We start from the raw sequence: 8,349 nt of genomic DNA on the forward strand, positions 1-8,349 counted from the left end.
ACGATGGCGTCGATTTCCCCCTCCCGGAGGGAATTTCCCCAGCGGATTCCTGCCCGCCGGAGAGCTCTTTTCTCTCTGGTGTTCTCCGCCCCGCCGAGGCGGTGTAACTCTTCGCGAGGTACCCTCGTGGCTTAGGTCTTCGGGACGAAGGGTTTGGCGAAGAAAAGGAGGCGAAAAGGGTCGTGGGCCCCCAGGACCACGGGCCGGCGCGGCCGGGGCACAGGCGCGCCGCCCTAGGGTGTGGGCCCACCACCCTGGCTGCTCCTGGCTCCCCTTACGGCTTCCTTCGTCATCTTGAAAAATAGGATTTTTGGTATAATTTCCTTCCGAGTTGATCTTCCGAAATATTGCGTTCGACGGTGCTTTTTCCAGCGAATCCTGGCTCCGGTGTTCGATCCTCCAATAATGATGAAACATGCAAAATAGATGAAATAACATAAGTATTGTGTCCCAATATGAAATATATCAATGAATAACAGCAAATTATGATATAAAATAGTGATGCAAATTGGACGTATCAACTCCCCCCAAGCTTAGACTTCGCTTGTCCCCAAGCGGCCGAGCTCGATAGACATGACCACATGTTTATGGAGTGAAGAGTCGATAAATAAAATACGGACAAGAAGCATCATATTCATTCACACAGGACATTATAGTAGACAACCTCTTATAACTCATATTGAAACAAGTATAGGGTAATCACAAGTAAAGGTGCATGAGAAATCATAATTGGTGATGGCAAACTTCGTTCTTGGTCAGAGAACAATTAACAGTTATATTTATCTCATTGAGCAGCGCTCTCATGTTAAAGTTTATAAGGCACAACTTGCATACTCAATCATAATGGTCTTCTCATGATCATTGATAACTTGCAAAGCTATATTCATTCAGATAAAACTTGTACTAAACAAGGAAGAATAAAAGACATGATGTAGCAAATCACAATATAATGGTTTGATCACAACTACTCAAATGCTTGCTTGAGATGGAGAGAAATAGGTTCTTGACTCAACATAAAGTAAAAGACAGGCCCTTCGCAGAGGGAAGCAGGGATTAAATCATGTGCTAGAGCTTTTTCAGTTTTGCAATCATATAAAGATAATAAAAGTAACATTTTGAGAGGTGTTTGTTGTTGTCAACGACTGGTAGCGGGTACTCTAACCCCCTTGCCAGACAACCTCCTAAGAGCGGCTCCCATATTATTTTCATTTTGTGTGGCACTCCTTCCAACCTTTCTTTCACAAACCATGGCTAACCGAATCCTCGGGTGCCTGCCAACAATCTCATACCATGAAGGAGTGCCTTTTTACTTTGTTTTATTATGATGATGACACTCCCCCCAACCTTTGCTTACACAAGCCATGGCTAACCGAATCCTTCGGGTGCCGTCCATCAATCACATACCATGGAGGAGTGTCTATTTAGTTTGATTAATTTGGGACTGGGAATCCCATTGCCAGCTCTTTTTGCAAAATTATTGGATAAGCGGATGAGGCCACTAGTCCATTGGTGGAAGTTGCCCAACAAGATTGAAAGATAAAACACCACATACTTCCTCATGAGCTATGAAACATTAACACAAATAAGAGATACTAAGTTTTGAATTGTTTAAAGGTAGCACATGAAGTATTTACTTGGAATGGCAGAAAATACCATGTAGTAGGTAGGTATGGTGGACACAAATGGCATAGGTTTGGGTTAAGGTTTGGATGCACGAGAAGTATTCCCTCTCGATGCAGGTCTTTGGCTAGCAAGGTTAATTAGCAAGCATAAGAGCCGAGGGAAACAAACAAATATACATATGGTAGAAACAATCATGCATCTTCCTTATAAGCACAAACAATTTTAACTTCAGAATAATGAGCTATGAGCTAACAAGAAAGACAATGAAACATCTACACGTATTTCTCTTTTCTATTTAAACCTCAAAGTGTTGTTGCTATTGACCAATGCTAAGTTTGCCAAAACCAAATAGATTTATTCAATGCTCCCAAAGTGATACCAATACTAACAACAAGATGAATCATAGAGATTGCAAACTAAAATAAGATGTGCAATATGTAAATGATAGGACTTCTCATTAATATTTCATAACGATAACTCACACCAAGGGATACATAGATAACCAACTAAAGGAGAGACACTTCCAACTGCAACCCATCTTATACGATAACTTCCCTACTCATGATATGACACTACTTGACAATAAAAGTAAAAGGTAGTGATAATGTGATACCGCGGCACTCCCCCAAGCTTGGAACAAACCAAGGGGATGCCAATACCGATGATGAATTACTCCTGCGGAGATGGTGGTGATGAATTCCCGTCATCAAACTTCCAAGGAAGAGGCTCTCCATCAAGAAACGACATCTTGGTCTCGGGGATCCTGAAACTAGCAGCACGACTTATGTATTTAAACCTGTTTTCATACTCACAGTTCTGATTACGAAAATCATAGAGTTGTGCTTGGAGCTTGTTGGTGGTGTCGTGAAGTGAGAGGATGTCGCTCCAAAGCTTTGCAGTTTCCTTCTCGTGTTCAGCAATGAGTTCAGACACAATCCTGTGGAAGATATCCACCTCACGCTCAGCCATCTTCTTGTACTTGAAAACCTCTTGTTCTAGCTTCTCCATCCTGTCTTCCAGGCTTCCTTCTCCTTTAGGACCTTGAACATCCTTGACCTGCAGTTCTCCTTCAACGAGCAGCAACTCCTTAGGGTGCATCCTCAGCTCCTCCATGTACAAGTTGCCAACATCCTTCTTTGGAGCTGTCCTTCGGAGTTTCCGATGAAGACATGATGGCTCTAGATCCGAAGCAAATCCTGGCAGAAACAGCTCGAAACAAAAACACGTCGAAAACACGATATACGGACCTCCAGGGGTCCGGGGGATTATATAGCAAAATTTTTCACGACATAAGGAAAGTACTAGATCGAACCAGAGTCGGAAAGAGGCGACGGGGCGGCCAAACCATAGGGCGGCGCGGGCCCAGGCTTGGCCGCGCCGGCCTATGGTGCCGCGCCCTCGTGCGTCCTTTCCACTCCGTTTCGAACTCGTAATTTCTCATATTTTCCAAAAACAGCAAAAATATAGTTCGGAAAGTAAATTGCGTACTTTTCATTACCAGTACTGTTACCTATTCAAAGTCGAGTTACGGCGGATTTGTCAATTTGCCCTTTGATGAAATCCTCCGGTGTTTCCACTTGAATAATATCAACATCAACATTATAAGAATCACCCGAGATATAATGCTTGAGTCTTTGTCCATTCACCACTTGCGTAGCATTGCCTTGGAGAGAGCTAATTTTGATTGCTCCTGAACGATACACCTCCTCGACAACATATGGTCCTTCCCATTTCGAGAGTAATTTCCCTGCAAAGAATGCGAGACGAGACCGATACAATAGGACTTTATCCCCAATATTAAATTCTCTTTTGATAATCCTTCTATCATGCCATTTTTTAACTTTCTCTTTAAAGAGCTTAGCATTTTCATAAGCTTCACTTCTCCATTCATCTAGAGAACTCAATTGCAACAACCTCTTATCACCGGCAAGTTTAGGATCTTTATTTAATTCTCTAACAGCCCAATAAGCTTTGTGCTCTAGTTCTAAAGGTAAATGACAAGCTTTCCCATAAACCATTTTATAAGGTGACATTCCCATGGGATTTTTATAAGCAGTTCTATAAGCCCAAAGTGCATCCTTCAATTTACTAGCCCAATTCTTTCTAGTTTTATTAACGGTCTTTTGCAAGATAGATTTAATCTCTCTATTTGATAATTCTACTTGACCACTAGTTTGAGGATGATAAGCGAGAAGCAATTCTATGATTAATACCATACCTAGCAAGAGTTTTTCTAAATCCTCCATGAATAAAGTGAGAACCTCCATCGGTCATAATATATCTAGGTACTCCAAATCTAGGAAAAATAATATCTAAGAGCATTCTTAAAGAGGTCTCACCATCAGCACTTTTTGTAGGTATAGCTTCCACCCATTTAGTAACATAATCAACAGCAACAAGTATATGAGTGTTACCTTACGAAGGACGGAAAAGGTCCCATGAAGTCAAATCCCCAACAATCAAACGGTTCAATAACAAGAGTATAATTCATGGGCATTTCATTGCGTGCGGAGATATTACCAACCCTTTGGCATTCATCACAAGATAAAATAAACTTTCTCGCATCTTTGAAGAGAGTTGGCCAATAAAAACCTGATTGTAGAACCTTTTGCGCGGTTCTTTCTCCCGTGATGTCCTCCATAAGCACTACCATGACATTTACTCAATATCTCCTGTTGTTCATATTCGGGAACACATCTTCGCATAATACCATCCACTCCTTCTTTATATAAGTGTGGGTCATCCCAGAAATAATGCCTCAAATCATAAAAGAATTTCCTCCTTTGCTTTGAGCTGAAAAGGTTGGAGGCAAGTACTTGGAAACAATAAAGTTAGCATAATCAGCATACCAAGGACTGTCTCGCGAGTTCACCTTTATTACAGCCAATTGTTCATTTGGAAAACTATCATTAACGAGGAACAGGATCATAAGCAATATTTTCCAATCTAGACAAATTATCAGCAACAGGATTATCAGCACCTTTCCTGTCTACAATATGTAGATCAAATTCTTGCAAAAGAAGTACCCATCTAATAAGCCTAGGCTTAGCATCTTTCTTTGTCATTAGGTATCTAATTGCAGCATGATCAGTATGAATAGTAACTTTTGAATCAACAATATAAGATCTAAATTTATCACAAGCAAAAACTACAGCTAATAATTCTTTTTCAGTTGTAGCATAATTTCTTTGAGCAGCATCAAGAGTTTTACTAGCATAATGAATAACATTCAGTTTTTATCTACCCGCTGTCCAAGAACAGTAGCCTACAATAAAATCACTAGCATCACACATAATTTCAAAGGGTAAGTTCCAATCAGGAGGTTCAACTATAGGAGCAGTTGTTAAGGCTTTCTTAAGAGTTTCAAAAGCTTCCTTACAATCATCATCAAAAACAAATGGTACGTCTTTTTGAAGAAGATTAGTAAGAGGTTTTGAAATCTTGGAGAAATCTTTAATAAATCTCCTATAAAACCCAGCATGACCAAGAACACTACGAATACCTTTAACGTCCCTCGGATAGGGCATCTTCTCAATTGCTTCAACTTTAGCTCTATCAACTTCAATACCTCTCTCAGAAATTTTATGTCCCAATACAATTCCTTCATTAACCATAAAGTGGCATTTCTCCCAATTAAGAACAAGGTTAGTTTCTTCACATCTCTGCAAAACTTTATCAAGGTTTCGCAAGCAACTATCAAAAGAATTCCCATAGACGGAAAAATCATCCATGAATACCTCTACAATACTTTCACAAAAACCATGAAAAATAGCAGACATGCATCTTTGAAAAGTAGCAGGAGCATTACATAAACCAAAAGGCATGCGTCTATAAGCATAAGTTCCATAGGGACAAGTAAAAGTGGTTTCTCTTGATCTTTAGCTTTAACAGCAATTTGTGAAAACCGAATAACCATCAAGAAAGCAAAAATGAGTATTTTTAGACAATCTTTCTAGCATTTGATCAATAAATGGTAAAGGGTAATGATCTTTCTTAGTAACCTTATTAACTTTTCGAAAATCAATGCACATTCTATACCCTACAACTACTCTTTGAGGAATGAGCTCATCATTATCATTAGGCACAACAGTCATACCTCCTTTCTTGGGAACGCAGTGCACAGGACTAACCCATCTACTATCAGCAATAGGATATATAATACCAGCTTCAAGGAGCTGTAATACCTCATTCCTTACCACTTCCTTCATCTTTGGAATTAGGCAACGCTGAGGTTCAACAACGAGGCTTTGCATCATCTTCCATATTAATAGCATGTTGGCAAATAGAAGGAGAAATCCCCTTCAAATCATCAAGAGTGTAACCAATAGCGCCTCGATGCTTCTTCAATATTTCCAATAACCTTTCTTCCTCAATCTCTGAAAGCTTAGAACTAATAATAACAGGATATATTTTCTTATCATCAATATGAGCATATTTAAGATTATCGAGGTAAAGGCTTTAAATCAAAAACAGGATCTTCCTTTGGTGGCGGTGTTGTACCCAAATCTTCCACCGGTAAATCATGCTTGAGAATAGGTTGGCGAAGAAAAATTTCCTCAAGCTCATCTCTTTCTTTTCCTAAAAATTTCGCTCTCGCTATCCTCTAAATGTTGCTGCAAAGGATTATTAGGAACAAGAACAATAGATGCACATTGCTCCATTTTAATATCATTACTAGGCAAATCAGCTTTATAAGGAGTTTTAGTAAATTTAGAGAAGTTAAACTCATAAGATTCACCAGCAAATTTAGTCAAAATTTTCTCTTTCTTGCAATCTATAATAGCTCCACAAGTATTTAGAAAAGGTCTACCAAAAATAATAGGACAATAATCACTAGCAAGCAGAACCAAGTACCAAAAAGTCAGCAGGATATTTAATCTTACCGCATAAAACTTCCACATCTCGAACAATACCAATTGGAGAAATAGTTTCTCTATTAGCCAGCTGAATAACCACATCAATATCTTCAAGTTCACAAGAATCAATTTCGTGCATAATCTCCGTGTAAAGCTCATACGGAATAGCACTAACACTTGCACCAATATCACATAATCCATAATAGCAATGATCACCAATTCTAACAGACATCATAGGAACACTAGCTTGTTTGGGTTTATTAGGATGTGAAACAATATTAGAAGCATCTTCACAGAAAATAATATGACCATCCTCCACATTTTCAGTCACAAGATCTTTAACTATTGCAACAGCAGGTTCAATTTTTATTTGTTCTTCAGGTTCTACAGGTTTCTTTTCACTTTTATGAACCGCACTATTTATAACAGAATACTCTTTCATTTTAGCAGGGAAAGGAGTTTTTTCAATATAAGCTTCAGGAATAACATTATCAGCAGTTTCAACCACTACACATTTATTAATAGATGAATCAATTTTATCTTTATACGGTTCATGATACTTATCAAAATTCTTCTTTGGCAATTCATAATGAGAGGCAAAAGCTTTATAAAGATTTACAGCAACTTGAGAATCAAGACCATATGTAGCACTCATATTACGAAATTTATCAGTATCCATAAAAGCTTCAATGCATTTATAATCATAAATTATACCTGATTCTCTATCCTTGTCATTCTCCCAACCTTCAGTATTTTCTTGGATTCGATCAAGAAGGTCCCTTTTAAACTCTTCCTTGTTGCGTGTAAATGATCCAAAACAAGAAGTATCCAGCAAGGTCTTATCTTGAAAAGAAAGTCTTGCGTAGAAATTATCAATAATAACATTACCAGGAAGCTCATGAATGGGGCATTTGAGCATTAAAGACTTCAATCTCCCCCAAGCTTGGGCAATACTCTCTCCATCATGAGGCCAAAAATTATATATGCGATTCCGATCCTTATGAATTTCACTTGGAGGATAGAACTTAGAATAAAACCGGGGCACAATATCATTCCATTCAAGAGAATCCCCATTATCCAGTAATTTATACCAATGCGCCGCCTTACCGGACAGCGATAAAGAGAATAGTTTCTTCCTCACTTCATCCATAGCAATACCTGCACATTTGAATAACCCGCATAATTCATGCAAAAACAGTAAATGATCACCAGGATGGACAGTTCCATCCCCTTCATAGCGGTTATCCATAACACGTTCAATAATTTTCATAGGTATTTTATATGGTATCACTTCCTCACCTGGCGCTTCATCCACTACCGTTGCAGTAGTAGTAGATTTCCCAAATAGAAAATGAAGAGAAGATCTCTCCATAATGACTTATAGCAGCAGGCAGAAATAAAATCAGCACAACAGTAAAGGTTTTCCTTACCAATTCCACTTACCAATAGCGCTTCGCTCCCCGGCAACGGCGCCAGAAAATAGTCTTGATGACCCACAAGTATAGGGGGTGTATCGTAGTATCTTCGATAAGTAAGAATGTCGATCCCAACGAGGAGCAGAAGGTGTTGACAAGCAGTTTCGATGAAGGATTCACTGTAAATGCTCACAGACAAGTATTCAGGGGGTTTTGATGTAACAGTTGAATAAAGTACGAGTATATAAAGTGCGAGAGTAATAATTGCAGCGAGTGGCCCAATCCTTTTTAGCACAAAGGACAAGCCGGTTTGTTTACTTATAATGACCAAACGTTCTCGAGGACACACGGGATTTTAGTCTAGTGCTTTCGCTACATACGGCTAAATAATCTTCATTGTTGTGATAAGTGTTGTGTGGGTGAACCTATGCTAATGTACCGCCCTTCCTAGGACT

Source organism: Lolium perenne, chromosome 6, assembly GCF_019359855.2.
Source record: "Lolium perenne isolate Kyuss_39 chromosome 6, Kyuss_2.0, whole genome shotgun sequence".
Classification (NCBI taxonomy): domain Eukaryota; kingdom Viridiplantae; phylum Streptophyta; class Magnoliopsida; order Poales; family Poaceae; genus Lolium; species Lolium perenne.